Source organism: Panthera leo, chromosome D3, assembly GCF_018350215.1.
Source record: "Panthera leo isolate Ple1 chromosome D3, P.leo_Ple1_pat1.1, whole genome shotgun sequence".
NCBI classification, from domain to species: Eukaryota; Metazoa; Chordata; class Mammalia; order Carnivora; family Felidae; genus Panthera; species Panthera leo.
In genome coordinates, this window is record NC_056690.1 from 35,877,777 (window position 1) to 35,896,447 (window position 18,671).

General features: G+C 43.4%; 1 long non-coding RNA gene across 1 annotated transcript; it reads left to right on the forward strand.

The window, feature by feature from the left end:
* Positions 1-6,998: 6,998 nt before the first annotated feature.
* LOC122203999 lies at positions 6,999-17,181 on the forward strand. Its single transcript, XR_006195429.1, has 3 exons — positions 6,999-7,795; positions 10,177-10,303; positions 16,871-17,181. It is a non-coding gene; the product is annotated as an uncharacterized LOC122203999 (long non-coding RNA).
* The last annotated feature ends 1,490 nt before the right edge of the window (positions 17,182-18,671 follow it).

An 18,671-nucleotide genomic window follows, 5' to 3' on the forward strand; every position in this document is an offset into this window, starting at 1 on the left:
TTCGCCACCACCTGTTGCCTCTCAGTCAAGGGTGCTGGTGGTTTCCTGTGGTTGCAGATCTCTGGGTTCCTTCACTGTTTCCGGTTGGGCTCTTGACTCCTCCCCCTTTCTGTAATCAGTTCCCTGCATTATAAACCCTGTGTTATAAATACTTGCACTCTCTAGATACTTGCGCTCTCTACCAAGGTTCTGATTTTCTCATTCTTTTGCAGAGGCCTACTGCATGCAGCATCGTTGGTGTGGTACGTAATTTGGTATGACTGTATCCATTGTCAAGGAGCAGTGTGGGATAGTGACAAGAGCTGAGGCTTCCACACGAGGGAAATCTGGGTCCAGATGCTGCCTAAGGCATTAGCACTCTCTGTGCCCTTGGGTAAGGAAGGTATTATTATCACTCTCATCATCACCATTATCATTTAATACCAGTGGAATAATCAATACTCTTTAAAATGTGAGCAAACCAAACTTGGAGCAAAACTTAGAAAATCTAGTATCGCCACAGTTATATAAAGAGATACGAATATTTTTAAACCTTGTTTGACTCATAGTGGGAATAAAATGACGTGGGACTACGCTTCCTTTACTGCTCTGGATGCACAGGCAGAATTATATGCAGAATTTCTGTACCCTCAAAACCTTGTCCAAACCTAGGGACATCCTTTTCCAGTGTTTTCCCCCTTATTTTAATACAAAAGTGCATTTAGAATATGAAATCATTCTTTGCTTAAATCATCAGAAACAATCCTCTTTGAAAACAGTGGAAAAGCCGACTCTTGATTTCAGCTCAGGTCAAGATCTCGCACTTTTTGAGTTCGAGCCCTATGTCAGCCTCTGACAGCACAGACACAGCTTGGGATTCTCTCTCTCCCTCTCTCTCTCTCTCTCTGTCCCTCTCTCACTCATGTGTGAGCTCTCTGTCTCTCTCTCTCTCAAAATAAATAAATAGACATTTTTAAAAATGCAGATTCTATGGCCACATGCTCCGGAGATGTGATTTCAAAGGTGTGGAGTGGAGCCCTGGAATCTGTATGTTTAACAAATACATTTGATGCAGGTAACTGTCTGACCACATCCTAGAAACCCTGTGTTGGTATTTCTAGCACAGCTCTGGGTGTCATATGCTCATCATTTGCATTTCCTCCTGTTCCTTTTTGAAACTCCTTCCAATGCTGAGTGTGAAGTTCCAGATGACAGACGTGGAAAGACCAAGATAGAGATGTACTCTAAATCTGAACTGGAGACAACGTCCCGCCAAAGTGCTGTCCAGGGGCCAGTCTTGTGGGGAAGGAGGCAAATCTCCCTCTCCTCTGAGAGCTAGAGGAAGGACACACATGAGGGTAGAAGGCAGGGCCTTTTGCCCTTGACCAGTGGTTCTCAATGAGTGTAGAAGCACCTTTAGGGGCATTCTGGCGTACTTTTTCTTATCTTGACAGTTGGGTTGCGGGGCACTTGTGGAATTTAGGGGAGGGGTCAGGGATGCCGAATGTCACAGTATGCCCTTGAGAAGAATTGTTCCACATACTGTCCAACTTCCAAAAGCCCTTCTGAAACATTCACGTCGGTTAAAAAAACAAAAAACAAACCTGTCACTATCTGAGCCTAGAATGTGACTGTCCTAGTCCATTTGGGCAGCTATCACAGAATACCATTGATTGGGTGGCTTGTAAACAACAGAAATTTATTTCTCACAGTCCTGGAGGCTGGAAGACTGAGCTCAGGGTGCCTGTGTGGCCAAGTTCGGGTGCAAGCTCTCCCTGACTGCAGATGGCCATCTTCTCGTGTCCTCACATGGGGTCACGTGTCTGGTGTTCTCACAAGGCCAACCCGTCTGGGGTCTCTTTTATAATAGTACTAATTCCATTCATGAAGCCTCTACCAAACTGAGCTAATCACTCCTGAATGTCCCACCTCCTGAGACCTTCATATGAATTTGGGGCTGAGAGAGACACAAACATTGGACGATAGCACAGTTTTACACATAAATGCAATGCTTCCACATATAAAGCAGAATTTTTAGCGTTCCCATATGTACTGGATTTTTTTTTTTAATTTTAAATGTTTATTATTTATTTTTGAGAGAGAGACAGAGCACAAGCAGGGGAGGGTTAGAGAAAGAGAGGGAGACACAGAATGAGAAGCAGGCTCCAGGCTCCAAGCTCTCAGCACAGAGCCCAACGCAAGGCTCGAACTCACAAACCGGGAGATCGTGACCTGAGCCAAAGTCGGACGCCCAACCAACTGAGCCACCCAGGCACCCCTATGCTGGATTTTTAAAAAAGGAATGAAGCTACAATAGAAGTCATGACTGACTTAACTTTTAGATTTACAATGACTTCTTCGTCTTCAGTCATTCTGTCATTGATGGCAGCACCACTCAAGGTACATGAGTCATCACCATAACCCACCTGTATTTGTGTTTTAGCAAATTGCTTCTACGTGTAGAATCTAACTACCTCATTATATGTATTTTCTAGTATTTGTACCTAAGCCTTATATATATGTTGAAATACATATTATTTTGTGGAGCCTGCTTGGAGTTCTGTCTCCCTCTCTCTGCCTCTCTCTCTCTCTCTCTCTCTCTCTCTCTCTCTCAAAAACAAATAAACATTTAAAATTAAAATATGTTTAGTGGAGTGATACGCATATAATGATTCTCATGGGGGGGGGGGGGGTTGTGCACTGACAGAGTTGAGATCCACTGTTCCTATACGGAAACAGGTAAGATGTGTTGGGGGGTGCCCCCTAGTGGTCGGTGTTGTGACGGCATCCCTCCCCCAGCAAGGAGAAAATGAGAGTCTGGAAACGTTGGTAATTCTAAGACTTCCTTTCATTAAATGAGGCAGTGTTCCCTTATAAAAGCTTTTCACATGTTTGTTAAACTTACAATTAAAAATTTGGGCTTCCTTCTTCTGGCAACATAACTGCTAAAATATTTTTAAAAAATTTTTTAATGTTTATTTATTTTTGAGAGAGAGAGAGAGAGAGAGAGAGAGAGAGAGATGCTAGTGGGGGTGGGGCAGAGAGAGACAGAGACACTGAATCTGAAGCAGGCTCCAGGCTCTGAGCTGTCAACATAGAGCCTGACACGGGACCCGAACTCACAAGCAGTGAGATCATGACCTGAGCCGAAGTCGGATGCTCAACCGACTGAGCCACCCAGGCGCCCCCCAAAATATTTTTAATTATTGTTTAAAATTATTTTGAGATTCTAAGCTTCACACACATGGAAAATACACTGTTAAATAAGGGAAACTAATCAAAATTCTCTACCTCTCCTCATCAGCAGCATGTATACTCTGAAAAACTCAGGGAAATTAATATGTTATGTTTGTCTCCCTTGGTTTAGAACATTCCAGATTTCACTATGTAGCTTCTGAAATGTACAGCATGTGTGTGTTTGCTTTTGTAGTAATTCACTATTATTTACATCTCTACTTACACAGTTACTACCTTTCAAAACAGAAATGGGGATGTGAAATAGAAGATGCCAGAAACCACTTTATCTCACTGATTGGCTTTCCCAACCACAGTGCTCTTCTTTCCATATAAAATAAGAGTTGTTTACATGGAAAGCAAAAATAGCACAATGGATTTATAGAGGGCTCCATAGGACATCGTACTTAGAAGTTTCCTGATTAATTCAGGAAATACAACACTACGAAAGTTCACACGTATGAATACATTTTGATTACTATTTCTATGTAAACTTACTGTCAAGAGAATTTCACCCATGAGGCGATATAACAATGTAAGCTCTGTACCTGATCACAATGATTTGTTCTTTTACCTTGGACAAAATAGTTCAGTCTTCCTGGACCTTTGAGGCCTTATCTGTAAAATTAGAGAGTTGAACTTAAATAAGGTTTAATGAATGTCCCAGCTTCATGAATCTGGAGGTTGAGGTGAATTTGCCCATGCTATTTTAATTATCAACACGGGATTATCTATAGCAAATTGTAGGCCACCTCTGTTCATTCTCAAACAAAATGTACCACCCAATATAAACCAATTTTAATAGGAGAACAGTATAATGAAAAAGGTTCATATGATGGAATAAATATGACAAATGTTAGTCATGCATATTCTTGATTACCCTATCGGAGCAGACTATTGAGAGTTAATCATGTTTTTTAAGTGGCCTTCGGTATTGCTTAGAGTAAGTCCGTTTCACACTTGCCTCTTTAAATACTGCTCACGGGATCTAAGAATTTGAAAAGCAGGTAAGAGGCATTGGAGAGCATCGCCATCCTGTCCTTTTGTTAGTCCCTAGTTAGGAACCCCCAGGACAGGGACCACTGGTTGTTATTCTGAAGCAGTCCTCCAGTCCGTAATTAGGAAGATCGTAATCAGACCATAGAATATTTGAGAATGAAGGGGCACCGTTAATAATTACATGAGACAACAAGCATGCACTGGACCTGAACAGGCAGCTCAGGCCATAAGGTCACTCTATGACTAATGCACATTCCTCAAGGTAAGAATGTCTCCTGATTGGAGCAGACTGACTCATTCATGTCCACCTACGCTAAGAAGACATGAACTCTTTTTGTTTTGTTTAACTCTTTTAAATATAATCGGCTAGAAGACTGTTGAAGAATCTCCATAGCCTGCTCATACACTCAGTCATTTATACACACATCCATTCAAAGATTATTCATTGAACACCTTCGAAAATGCCAGGCTATATACAGGTATTGGGAATAGCAGTGATGAAAAGAATGGCATCTGCCATGATGAGGCTCATAATCTCATATGGAGATTATTAGAAGAGAAAACCTGTCCCTGACATCTGGACCTGGCTTCCACTATCACCCAGGCCTCCCTGTTCCCTGGGATCTGGCCCAGATCTCAGAACCAGGCCATGGTATTCTCCCATTAAACATAAACAGTGTCACAGAGGCTCAGCATCAGACAAGGCCACTCTGGGATCGTATGGGTCAAGACCAAAACAAGAGCACTCCCCCAGTAGTCCCGTGTGAACAAAGACAAAACACGACCACTTTCTAAACCACTCAAATGCTCAAATATCCCTCTCTGATCCCTAATTTGAATGACTGCTGCTTCTTACCAATTGTAGCTTCAGCCTTGCTCCATTGTCCCTCCTTCTATAAGATTTATTAAGATACCCATTCAGAAATAGCCCACTTCCTGACATCATCCAATCAACAGCAAAGTCCCACTTCACTACACCCTCCCCCAAATCGCCCGAGACCAAATCTGGGTTTTCTTTCACACCCTCCTACTGAAGGCTCCTGGGTTGTCCTTTCTCCCTCACTGCCATGAGCAATAAACCGGACTTACTCAGCCACAAGGTGTTGCCCCTGGTGAACGGATAATTATGATGGCCAGCATAAGGCAAAGAATCAAGCTGAAATGGTATATAGTATTCACTCTGTGTTTCACAAATCTATGACTATGTGAAACATAACCTTCGTGCTTTAATGTGTCTTGTTTATCCTTGAAAAGGACTATATAAATATTGAAAAATCATTATCTATTTAAAGACAAGTCTCTGAGCACCTCAACCTCCTTAATAGCTGCCCAGATCAAAACCTACAGTGGAGATGATGCTGAATAGACAATCTTTAACTCCAAAAATTGCTTTTGTTCTTTTTTTTTTTTAATGTGTATTTATTTTGAGAGAGACAGAGTGCAAGCAGAGGAGGGGCAGAGAGAGAGGGAGACACAGAGTCCGAAGCAGGATTCAGGCTTCGAGCTGTCAGCACAGAGCCTGATGCGGGGCTCGAACCCACATGCCATGATATCATGACCTGGGCTGAAGCTGGATGCTTAACCAACTGAACCATCCAGGGAACCCCCCCACCTTTTTTTTTTTGAAAGAGAGAGAGGACACAAGTGAGCAAGGGGCAGAGACACAGAGAGAGAGAAAGAAGCAGGGCTTACCAGAAACGGGGCTCGAGCTCACCTGATGTGGGACTCAAATTCACAAACTGTGAGATCATGACCTGAGCCAAAGTCAGATGCTTAACAACTGAGCCACCCAGGCACCCAAATTACTTTTGTTCTACAGTGACATGAGTATCTTAATTTTTCCACCAACATAATGTCATTTCATAATCTATGATGCAGCATTCAGTGATTTCATGAACCCATTCTTTTCTGCCATGCAGCCTAATTTGTTTACTTATTTCTGTTTTCTCTGTAGGGTGCTTCTCAAGTATAATCAAGGAGTTTGGAAATTTACCAAGTAATGAAAAATGAAATAATCATAGAAGCATAGAATGAGGAGATAAATAAAATAAAAATTCATTGCCTAGTCAGTATTTCAAAGGAATGAAATACAGTATTTGAAGGTTTTCATTGTCTTTGTCCTGAAAAAGATAAGCGAGATAGAATGGAATGGGCTATCTTTAAAACTACAACGGCAAATTCTCTGGGAGAGCATTGCCTATGCTGAAGGCCGTGTATCCAAAAATGCCACAGAACAGATTCTGATCTGGGCAAAGGGTTCTCTTTCAGCTCTATAGATGTATTCTTGGCTGTCGTCCACGGAGTGTAACCTTCTCAAGTACAGAGCCATTGGGCAATACAGAAATCCGCACACAGTGGGCAGGTAGTGTATCTCTGCCTATTACCTAACTAATAGAACTCACCACTGGAGCAAGTAGGTGTCAAGAAGGAAGACAGCTAAGAACTTACAGAACTGGAGAAGTGCAGGAGCTCCCATCATTACTACGGCTTTCCTTCTGGTCTTTATTCTTCAAGAAGACAAAAATAGCATCTTTGTTGTTGTCTGGTATCTTGAATATTCCACATGCTGAGAAACATTCTGCACGGATCATGATTTTATTTAATCATAAATGTTGCCTTTCTTTTTCTTTCCTTGCTCCCACTCTTCAAAGGCTCTACAGATGCATCATCAAGGTCAAGGGCATTGCTACTTGTAACTTAGAACAACATAGCATTGTCGTCTGTTTAAATCCCTCTTCAGGGATGATACCCTCCCATCTATTCATTCTGCAAGATTCTAGAATCTTAGACAACATTCTATCAAGTAGAACCTTCTGGATTTCATTTTGGCCTTATTCACTGAAAATTATGGAGCCCAAAGCTTTCGTTTATACTGCTTCTATATATACCTCCAGGGCAAGAAAATGGATGAGAAGAATGGTTATCTTATAGCTTTTCAAACAGAAACTCATTACAATCTCAGTTAATGAAGCATGGAGAAATCAAAATCAAAGCATCAGTATTTACTACCTCCTAGATGCCTGGAACTTTTCAAAGTGAATTACAGAGCAGATTCACACCCTTTAAAGAATTTGTAAATTCAGAAACGGCTGGGAGCAGGTGAGTATTTCTGCAAAATTTGAGAGGTGTGGATCTATGACCAAGGAAGCAAGGACTGTGGCATCCCCAGAAGCTTTCCTTTTGAATCAGGAGCTGCTTTGACCAGGACTTGCGTGGTATAGTGTTCGCAGAAGCACGGATGGCCAAGGACCTCTATCCTATTATTTATCCTTATTACTTCCTGGTGTTGGCACTTCCGCAGAAAATGTTGACGCGTGACATCAAAGGCGAAGAGGAGATCCGCAATCCCTAGTTCCTTCCCTGCTCCTCCTGAGCTGAGGGAAGCGAGCGTGGGGAAAACGTGCAAATATCAAGGAGCAAAATCAAAACAGCCAAGTTCATTTGGGGCGGCGTACGTGATTCAAAGCGCGGTGAACATCCGCGGCGAGGTCTCGCCGCATTACTTCTATGAGAAGGCACGATGCAGTAGCTGGGAGCTGGGGCTCTGGTGCTAGACCCCAGCGTGGCCAACTTGTATCCTTGGGTAAGTTACCCGTTCTCTCCATGCCCCTGTTTTCTTATAAAATGGTGGTAATAATGGTGCCTAACTCATAGGGCTGTTGGGAGGATTACAACCAGTAACAAAACAAGTAGTACGGCGAGTATTAAATACTGTTAATACATACAGACAGAATCATATTATTCAGCACCCCCGCAAGACCTGAATCAAGATCAGCTATTGCTAGGGGGGAGGGGGGGGATGAAGGTTTGAAGCAATGTATCATGAATTCAAGATACCAGCACCTCTGAGTGCATGCCCTCCAACCAGCTTTGTGTTGGTAATTTAGCTTCCTGTATAAAACCGCTAAGAATGTGCTTGAAAAATATAAACAGGTATTCCAGTTTGCAAAAAAAAAAAAAAAAAAAAAAAAAAAAAATATATATATATATATATATATACACACACACACACACACACACACAAGAAAAAAAACATGCAGAGGGAAGTAATTACGTCTGGCAAGGCTTGATGGTGGAGGTAGAAAATGAGGCTTCTGGCATGGATCAATGGGCCCTTGGTATGCGTGTTCTCTTGGTTTTACAGATGGAGAAACCGAGCAGCAAGGGAAAGGGGTACTTCAGCAAATGCCACCACACTGTTTAGGGGCGGAGGCAGGCTTTGCACTCAGAAGTGCTCTGTCAGTGCACAGCCACGGCCACGCCTTGAGCTCCCTCGCGGCATAAACAGCTGCCTTCCCTGCAGGTGGGGTGACCCGGGCGTGTCAGGCATCCATCGGAGCTGCTGTGGACCTTTCCGAGGGGTGACAGGGAGCTGACTTCGCAAGATGCACAGAGGACAGATCTGCTAGAGAGACAACTGGAAGGGAAGAACTAAGGGTCGTCAGGCCGATGATAACGATATCGCGTCTGCTTTCTGGGTTTAGAAAGCCAGGAGCATTTCTGGAATTTCCATTCATGAGTGAGATGATGGTGGAGGGAGAGTTTTATATGTAGCAGGAATCAGAGGCCTTTGGGAGCGCGTGGAGTGCATACAGGAGAGATGAGTTCTGCTCAAATGAATTCCGTAGAAGTTAGAAATTGAAAAGGTGGGGAAACAGCCTATCCCTGTATGGTGATCTAAGGAAGGGCTGACCTTAAGAACCTGAAAAAAATTGGCTCTTTTTCTTCTTTTATGTTGATTTACTTTCGAGACACACAGAGAGAGAGAGAGAGAGAGAGAGGGAGCGGGGAAGGAGCAGAGAGAGAGGGAGACACAGAATCCGAAGCAGGCTGCAGGCTCCAGACTCTGAGCTATCAGCAAAGAGCCCAACGCGGGGCTTGAACCCACGAACCGCGAGATCATGACCTGAGCCGAGGTCAGACACTTAACTGACTGAGCCAACGAGGCGCCCCCCACCCCCAAATTGGCTGTCTTTAGGTCCCTTCAGAAACTTAAATGTGGCCCCGTGAGAATGTCATTTGAGAGGAGCAAAGGAAGAAGCAATTAGATTCTTTGAGACTTGGGCAAACAGAGCCCATTAAGGCACGAGGGAAATGACTTGTGATTTTCCAGTGTCCATTTGACAACACCGCTGGGTTTGGAGTTGTTGCCCGTCGTGCTACACGGTGGAAGAAACAACGGACAAGCGCCAGCCCACCAAGAATGCTCTTGGGTTGCATGTGCTTGCTATAGGATGAATAAGAAGCATGCATTTGGTCCATGCCTTCAAAACCTGTAAATATCTCAGTCTCAAACGTTTATTTGAGCACAGAGACAATGTGGTCAGATCCAATCCTGACTTAACGAAATGCCTTGCAAGAGCCCTTAATACTAGTAATAGCATCCGAGATGTGAAAATCACATCTTCGGGGTGCATGAGGTTTTCGATGATTTTCCATGCGTGTGTGGAATTGACTTAGCTTCTTGGGTCACAGATTTGGATGTTTTTAGCTCCTTGTCTCCCATAGCATTTTTCCCACATTAATGACTAGGGAGACAGTTGCCACAATCCCATCCCCCTGTTTGTCTGCTTTGGAGGACATTGATTTTCACTGGAAAATAAAATGAATGAAAAAGAATGGCCAGGAGCGTGTCCCTGAAACTCTGCTTGGAAGGCACCTTCAGAAGACAGAGGAGCGAGCAGATGCTTGCAAGAAGAGAAGCCCCTCGTCCGTGCCGCTTTCCTGATCCTTTAAATTGGTTCTGGGCTCCAGAATGTTTGTCTTCTTCTCTTTCTGCTTCCCCAAAGCAGAAGCCAATCAATTCAGAGTATGTGCTCCTTGAACAAGTTCAATATGCCAGGCACAGCCGCCACCCATCTCCTTCATGGTGCCGCTAGTTCAGCCCTGACCTCCACCCTGCACACTGTCCAAGCTGTCTGAGGTCCTCTAGGTCATGACGATCCCCATTTCCTGTCATTGCAGGCTCGGCCGGCTTCAGGACACAGCACAGGAGCGGAATGCTGAACCAGGGCTTGTGGCATATGAATTGCAACATTTCCATATTTTTCCTGCACAAACAGCCGGGACCAGATTGTATACACATTTCAGGGTAAGTCTGAGAGATGCCCTGCTAATCACTAAGAAATTTCTTGAATAAAGGAGGAATGAATCTATTCATTCATTCATTCATTCATTCATTCATCCAATACTTTTGCTGTACTAAAGTATAAGTACTCCTCTCCAAACATGTAAACGTGAATGTTTCCTTTTTTGATTTTGGAAAAGTAAGGACGGAGAATATCCCACATCGATTGCTGCTAGATACGCTGTAAATCTCCCATGGGGGGGACCATGGAAAAGAAAATCGTAAAAATATTTGCTCCTGATTCACAATATTAATAAAAGCTTTGTTGCTATTTAGACAGCCTGGGAATGGAATGAAATATAAAAATCTTGATAAGAGTGAATTTGGTTGGGAACTAAATAGAAGACTTTATCTATCTATCTATCTATCTATTTATTTATTTATTCATTTATTCAGTAGGCTAAACACCCAATGCTGGGCTTGAACTTACTACCCTCAGATTAAGAGTCACATGTACCAGTGACTGAGCCAGCCAGGCGCCCTGAAGGCTAATTCAAATTGTAGAGAACTTAAAGTTATTTTTACTGAAAGAATCAGGACACCCAACCTTGCTCTGCCCCTGGTAAGCAAAGAATGACCTGCAAATGTCCCGCTCTGGGACCAGACTGACCTCGGCTGAGATCTCAGCAGACCACAGGGGATCTTGCTAGCTGAGCGAATCCGGGCAAATTGTGACTGAACTTCTCTCTATGTAGCTTCCATTGTCCGCCAACAGCAGGACAATCATAGCGATAAAATACTCCCCCAAGGGCTGTTGGGAGGGTTAAATGAGATATTGTACGCCAAACCTTTTGTACATTCCAAACACACAGACAAGTTCCAATTAATTAGCCGTGTGACCTTCTGGGAAGTCACTTAACCTCACCGGTTTCAATTCTCTCCAATTCTAAATTCTCTTTCCAAACAGCCTCCTTGGATTGTAGAGAATTGTAATTAGCATATCCGGCACCCGCCTAATTTGTGCCAGCTCCCGCTATCACTGCAATTATACTGTTTATATGTAAATGGCACCTCAAGTCCCTGAATGGTGCCAGTGCACTTAGCTAAGAAAACAGTGTCTGATCTTATTGACACGCCTCCTTTCCTTAGCAAATCTTTGTTCGCTGGGAACTCAAAGGTACACTTCTGAGCAGCCCCAAGGAACTGACAAGGTTGAAAAAACTGCAGTATGAATTCTCGAGATTTTTTCTTTGGTTGAGTGATGGGAACAGAAATGACCCTACACATGCATAGTACCCACCTTCCTTTAAAGGTGTTATCTCGACGCTGATTCTGTTTGGATGGACTGTTGCAATTAGCTCTGACAGCCACTTGAAGCATTTTTTTTTTTTAATTTTTTTAAAATTTTTTTGAAGCATTTTTAAACTGAGAGGAAATTTTAACTGCCCGAAATCACATCAAGATGTGTGTTTATGTGTGTGTGGGGTGGGGCGGGGGGGGTGGGTAGGATGGAGAACACGAGCATGCGTCCAACAGAAATCTGTATAGTCGGAAGGTTTGACTGAATGAGTCTTAGAATCTGCTGGTTGACTCCGTTTCCCACCCAAACATCTGAGTCAGCCCTAGTTAAGGCTCATTCATTTAGCACATAAATTTTGCCAAACACAGAGAACACAAAAATGACTAATCATTGCTTTGGGCCTCAAAGAGTCTCATTAAGGAGCCAATATACAAGCAAGGATGATGTATTAGGATGTTAGGGAAGATGGGTGCTGCCATGGGGCGCAAAGGAAAGAATAAACAACTTCCCACTGATGAAGGTGGGAGGGGGCTGGTGAGGAATAGTCTAGAGAGGAGGCGACCATTTTTGTCTTTTCCAACTTTGTGTTCCCCCAATTATTAAGGTTTCTTCTCTGCTCCTCCTTCTAAAGAAAGATGCTAGCTCTTGCCATCTGTCAAGTCTAAGGCCTCCTGTTTGGGGACATGACATTGTCCCCAAACTAAATGTGTCAGTGGGAGAGCTGCATGGCTAATAACTGCAAGCAAAGCAGAGTTTTGCTGACTTGTTTGGGCATGTTCCCTGGAAGGGGAGACTCAGCAGGGCCTATTTGTCAACCTCCTCCTGAGTGGGGAAGCCAGGGCTCACCAGCAGCTTGGGGTTCCTATGGGTCATATTCCCGAAGCCCCCCCCCACCCCAGTTTATGGTATAAACAGTGGGTGGACTTTTCACGGGGTCCACCCAGTAAAATTTCAAAGCCCTTGTCTTTAGGATAATTTATTCATTGGAATGAGGCCACTGTGTGCCAAGAAGAATATGGAAAGGTGGTTTCTGCTTAGAGTCTCTCCATTCCCATACAACCCAACCCAGAAGTGGTTCTTGAAAGTATCCAACAACCATCTTTATGAGCTTCAGAGTCCCCGGGGCAGTCGTTCTTCAATTTCCCATGTGTCAGCATCACCTGGCCCCTACCCCCAAGAGTTTCCTATTCAGTAGGTCTGGGTTGAACTTGAGAACTTGAATTTCTAGCAAGTTCCCAGGTGAGACCACATTTTGACCACCACTGCCTCAGAATAATGATTGATTGTTTCCTGCTAAAGCAAGCTTTTCAGACAATTTAAGTATAAGATTTAGTGCAATCTTGCATGGTTAGATAAGATTAGACCAGATGTAATAAGAAAAGGGTGTTTGTTGAGGTGCCTGGGTGGCTCAGTCAGTTGAGCATTTGACTTCGGCTCAGGTCATGATCTCACAGTTCGTGAGTCTGAGCCCCGCATCAGGCTCTGTGCTGACAGCTCAGAGCCTGGAGCCTGCTTTGGATTCTGTGTCCCCCTCTCTCTCTGCCTTTCCCCTGCTTACGTTCTGTCTCATTCCCAAAAACAAATAAACATTTTAAAAGATTCAAAAAAAAAGAAAAAGATGTTTGATTAAAGATCACCTTTGTCTTGGGGCGTCTGGGTGGCCCAGTCAGTTAAGCAACCGTCTTTGGTTCTGGTCATGAGCTCGTGGTTCATGAGTTCAAGCCCGGAATCAGGCTCTGCTCTGACAGTGTAGAGCCTGCTTGGGCTTCTCTGTCTGCCTCTCCCCTCCTCCCTCTCTCTCTCTCTCAAAACAAATAACTAAACTTAAAGAAAAAAGATCACCTTTGTCTCACTTGGCTGAGTGGGTGGGTGACAGGTTTCCCAGAAGCATTCTTCATTAAAGTTTATCATGAAATTGTTTTATTTTTTTAAATGTTTATTTATTTATTTTGAGAGAAAGAGTGCACAAGCAGGGAAGGGACAGAGAGAGAGGGAGAGAGAGAATCCCAAGTAGGCTCCATGCTGTCGGCACAGAGCCGATGTAGGGCTTGATCCCCTGGACCATGAGATCATGACCTTAGCCTAAATCAAGGGTCGGATGCTTAACCAGCTAAACCACCCAGGGGCCCTTAATTTTGTTTTTTAATCAAGAATGCTAATTTCTTTCCAGAAGAAGATTGGGAATTATATCATACAGACTTAGATTCCCAGACTGGGTTAAGCCCATATATTCTTTTACACCAGGAACACAAGGCAAAACCTCCTTACATAAATAGAAGGTAGCTTTACTGAGGATTCAATCTCCTCCCTCAGGTCTCTAAGAAAGGAAATGGCATCACACCACATTGCACTAGAAAATCAGAGTTCCTGCCATCTACACAGCAGTAGAGTTCCTTGTCTGCCCTTCTCTCTGCAAGCCATCTGTCTTGGCTCACTTGTAGTTTTCTCTGCGTCTGGCTTTAGTCTGTCATAGCTTGAACTACGACCACATATGGCATTGCAGCTCTGTTCCCATAGCTAACCGACTCCTTTTGCTCCTCCTTGTGTTCCAGAACTCCTCTGAGAGAAAGAACTGACTAACCCAGCTTGAGCCAGGGATCTCACCAGACCCAGTGGGGGTTGGGGAAATGCTGCCAGCTCCAGGGCCAATGGCCCAGCGTCCTCGACGGGAAGGGGAGTCTGGGTAGGGAGGCAACGATGGGTGCGTGCAAGTGAACCATATACATCCTACCTCGAAGCTTTGCATACGTGGCACTCCACGCATAAAGCATCCGGCTAGACACTCAGTAAAGAGTAGTTTCTTTTCTACCTCATTGTTCTTCTGGAAAATTCATCAGGAGTTCAGAGAATGAGGTAGAAGATTCTGGTTAGCTGTACCACGTCTAGCAGGAAAGCATGGGGGGATGGTCTTCTGAACCCTTGCTCCCACCACCCCCCACCCCCTTACTGGCTGCACAACTAGTGTTATCTCAGGGCTCGGTCATGTTCTCAGTCCCGGGGCTCCACAGGAGAGGCAAAATCTTCAGGTCTGCTAACTCAGGACACCAGGGAATAGTCACACACCTCTCTTTCTTCACACTTCAGGAAAGTGTGACCATTTGTCAGAGGCTTTCTTTTCGCAGCAAAGGTGACAGAAAAATTATGGGCGTTGTTAAAAAACAAAATTCAACTGAGTAAATGTGAGGATATAGTTTGCTTTATTCGATGATTCAAGAATCGGCAGCATCCCATCTTCGCAAGTAGGAAGGAGTGCTGAGGAGTTAAACAAAATGGAACCTTTTAGAGGCAGGAGGGGGCAGGGACAAGCAAGTCATAAGCAAAGGAAAGGATTGTTTCAGGCCAGGTCTCCTTCCTTTAAGGTCTATCGGGCAGATGACCTCACTAGTACTGGTCAAGTAATTCCAGGCTTATTGGTTTAAATTCCACTCCTGGGAGAGGCTGAAAATGCAATTAGGATAGGTGTTATGTCTGGCTTCACTGGCATGGGGCTCAGCACAGGTGACTCCATTTTGGACCTCTTGTTTCTTTTCTTAACAATGTGTGAGATTGTACCTTAATCTGAAGTGTCTAAACCATATGCTTAACCATTATCCAAAGGTTTGAATAAATATGTGGATTTAATAGCATATATTATTTTTTGCTAATTTATGGGGGGGGGGAACCCTTTCATAATCCCAACAGAGACCATGGCTCTTAATATTAGCATTAAGGGTTTATAAAAACTGTAACATTTAATTCAAGTGCCTGTTTGGGCATGTTCAATTCAAGGAGATTTCTTACCTTTTCTCTAGTCCCCTCCGCTCCTTCTTTCTTTTGTTATTTATTTATTTATTTATTTATTATTTGAGAGAGAGAAAGAGTGAGAGAGCACAAGTGGGGGGAGAGGGCAGAGAGAGAGAGAAAGAGAGAATCCCAAGTAGGCTTCATGCTCAATGAGGAACCTGACACAGGGCTCCATCCCATGACCCTGGGATCATGACTTGAGCTGAAATCAAGAGTCGGACAGTCAACTGAGTCACCCAGGCTCCCCTTTTGTTTTATTTTAAATTTAAATTTTACCAGTATCTCTAGGACTTCCTGTCGGTAGAAGCCGTGTTTTTCCTGGTAGAGTTTTGACCCGTCACGACCTTAACACCAAAAGGCAAGACGGCAATCCAGTGCCACAGTAAAAGGTCCCTCGGGACATTCTTGTCCCACTGTGGTGCTTGCAGCCCTCACTGCCGTAAGAGAGCGGCCAGGGGCACGGACAGCACCCTGGGAGCTCCTGTGTTCACAGTGGACCTCTGGTCTGTTCACCAAGGCAGGGGGCAGGCTCTGTGGGAAGAGCCACCCAGGTCTATTTTAATTTCAAAGTAGTTGTATTTCTTTCTGTATTGCAGTAAACTGTATATCAGTTTAGCAAGGATCATTTCCTGAAGGTACAAAAAATTCTTTTTTCTCAGATTTTGTCACTTCCGAGCAAACTACTCTTCCTTGCCACATGTCAAATCGACCATTGACTGACTAGGCACCATAAGAACATATTGACATTATTTCCTTTGGGAATTCTGTCGTTTTCAATCATTTTCGTGTTGGTGGGAAAGAAAATATTGAAAGCATATTTCATTGTATTTACCCTTTATTAGAGGGTTTCCCATATTCACAACCAGTAATTCCTCAAAGAACTTAGACACAGAAACCACCAAATGAAAAGTTCAAAATAAAAAGTAGCCCTTTCTTCTTCAGGTTGGCTATAATTTTTCAGATTGCTCAGCCAAATTATGGAAAATCATATTTTATCCAGTAGTTATAATGAACCTCTGTGCTCCCGCAGCAATCTCTTCATTTATCTTCTCATATATTTTAGGAAGAAAAGCTTTTATCCAGCATTCTTCCCTTCCGTGTTTTGTTTGGTTTTCCTGCTTTGAACTGGATCTGAAAACGTCTTCTTAATTTGAAATTAATCTTTTCTTTGGAACTACACAGCCGAGGTTCTCAAAGCTTAATGTGCATCAGAATCACCCAGAGGGCTTGGGGGCACCTGGGTGGCTCAGTCAGTAGAGTATCCGACTTGGACTCAGGTCATGATCCTGCAGTCCGTGAGTTCGAGCCCTGTGTCAGGCTCTGTGCTGACAGCTCAGAGCCTGGAGCCTGCTTCAGATTCTGTGTCTCCTTCTCTCTCTGCCCCTCCCCCACTCATGCTCTGTCTCTCTCTATCAAAAAATGAATAAACATAAAAAAATTTTTTTTAAATAATAAAAATTAGGGAAGTCAATATTATATTCAAAATCTTTGTCACTTTTTTTCTACAGTTCAACAAGAGTGTTTGTAGACTATTGAAAGGTGGATTTATATATAAGACTTATTTCCCATTGAAGACATCAGATTGGAGTCTTCTGATGAAGACATCAGATTCGAACTGACAGCGCAGAGCCCGACACGGGGTTCGAACTCACGGACCGCAAGATCATGACCTGAGCCGAAGTCGGATACCCAATCTACTGAGCCACTCAGGCACCCCGACCTCCCTACCTTTTAAAGATGAAAGAGAGGTTTAATTACCCCTAAACCTTTCTACAAGCCCCCTCATCCCTATGCAATTTACTTTTCATGTCTTGCTATATCCCACTTATTTATTTTTATTTATAATGTCTATTCATTTATAGTTCCCACTTATTTATTTTTTATTTATTTATTTAAGTGTTTATTTATTTTGAGAGACAGAGAGAGTGCGCGAGCAGGGAGAGGGACAGAGAGAGAGGAGAGAGAAACCCAAGCCGGCTCCACGCTATCAGCACAGAGCCTGATGTGGGGCTCGATCCCACCAACTGCGAGATCATGACCTGAGCTGAAACCGAGAGTCAGACGCTTAACCAAATGAGCCACCTAGGCACCCCCACCCCCCACTTACTTATAAATACAAGCTCAGCCTCCAGGTAAGGAGTCCTCTTTTCCAAACATAGAAATTCCTGAAGAAAAGGGGAAGAATTAGCTACTGTGTCCCACTGACTTTGCCATTTAGGGCCACGTAACTCTGGGTGCAAATTTCAAGGGATAATGAAAACTATAGCTTTCCAGACTTGAAATATTTTTTGTAATTGAAATACTTTTGTACTGGGAAAATGGCAATAGTACAAATGAAGGATAAACAAAATCTCCTAAGTGAAATATTTTCTTCACCAAATGAAGTTTAGTCAACTACTAATTTAAGGCAACATTTCACATCCTCTTGTATATCAGCTAGAAAAACTGATAGCACCCATAATTTTCATTTATAAATGCAAAAATGCAGCCCTGTTTTCTCAAACTTATTAAACTTGATAACTTTATCACTAACACCTTCTGGATTAAAACTGTAACCATCCAGGGGCACCTGGATGGCTCAGTCGGTTGAGCGTCCGACTTCGGCTCAGGTCATGATCTCACAGCTTGTGAGTTCGAGACCCGCGTCGGGCTCTGTGCTGACAGCTCAGAGCCTGGAGCCTGCTTTGGATTCTGTGTCTGCCTCTCTCTCTGCCCCTAACCCCCTCACATTCTGTCTCTGTCTCTCTCAAAAATAAATAAACATTAAAAAAAAAAAAAACTGTAACCATCCAAACACAGGACAATTAAGTAACCAGAGAATATTTAGACCAGAAATAGGAGACAACAGTGTGAACGAGGTAATCTTTTTCTACCATGAATTACAAACATACAGAATGAAAGTTGAAGAATATGTAAGGAAAATGGCTTTATTTAGTTTGATTAGACAAAAAAAAATCTTAATTTGTTTTTAAATTAAAAACGGAGAACACCAATTCTCCACAGAGATTTGTTTCCATTTCAGCATAACAAAGAAAATGTCTCTTTCTCTAGAGGGAAGAATGGCGGTTTGCCAACAGCTTCTGACACTGGGGTCCAGCTAAGGTCGTGGTTCTTCAGCTGTGATGTGGGTGCCCTATGTGTTCCTCATCCTGGATCCCCACCTGTAGCCCTCATGGGACTTGGGGGGTGAGGGAACCGATTCCAACAAGAAGCTCCCGCTGTATGCTGGGTCTGGAGAAATACACTAAGTCCACGAAATGGGTGCCGTCTTTTTGGCCAAGACGACGGAAGGGTGACAAGTCCCCACAC